Here is a 247-nt window from a genome sequence, read left to right on the forward strand (position 1 = left end):
CCGCTCCCCGCGCAGGTGTGAGCGCGCGAGTGTGTGCCTCGGCGGGTGTGAATGTGAAGTGTGTGTGCGCGGGGGAGTGCGCGGAGGGAGCGCGGGCGGCGGGCGGCGCGGGAGGCGGGAGGCAGGGCGCGGGGGAGGGGGTTGGGAGGGAGAGTGTGCGCGCGTGCAACTCCACTCCGGGGCTTTGTGCTAGCCCGGGCGATAGCATCGGCGGCGGCTGGAGGAGGAGCGGCCGGAGACGCGTGCA

The sequence above is a fragment of the Rhinopithecus bieti genome, unplaced genomic scaffold, assembly GCF_001698545.2.
Source record: "Rhinopithecus bieti isolate Rb0 unplaced genomic scaffold, ASM169854v2 scaffold_22548, whole genome shotgun sequence".
NCBI lineage: Eukaryota > Metazoa > Chordata > Mammalia > Primates > Cercopithecidae > Rhinopithecus > Rhinopithecus bieti.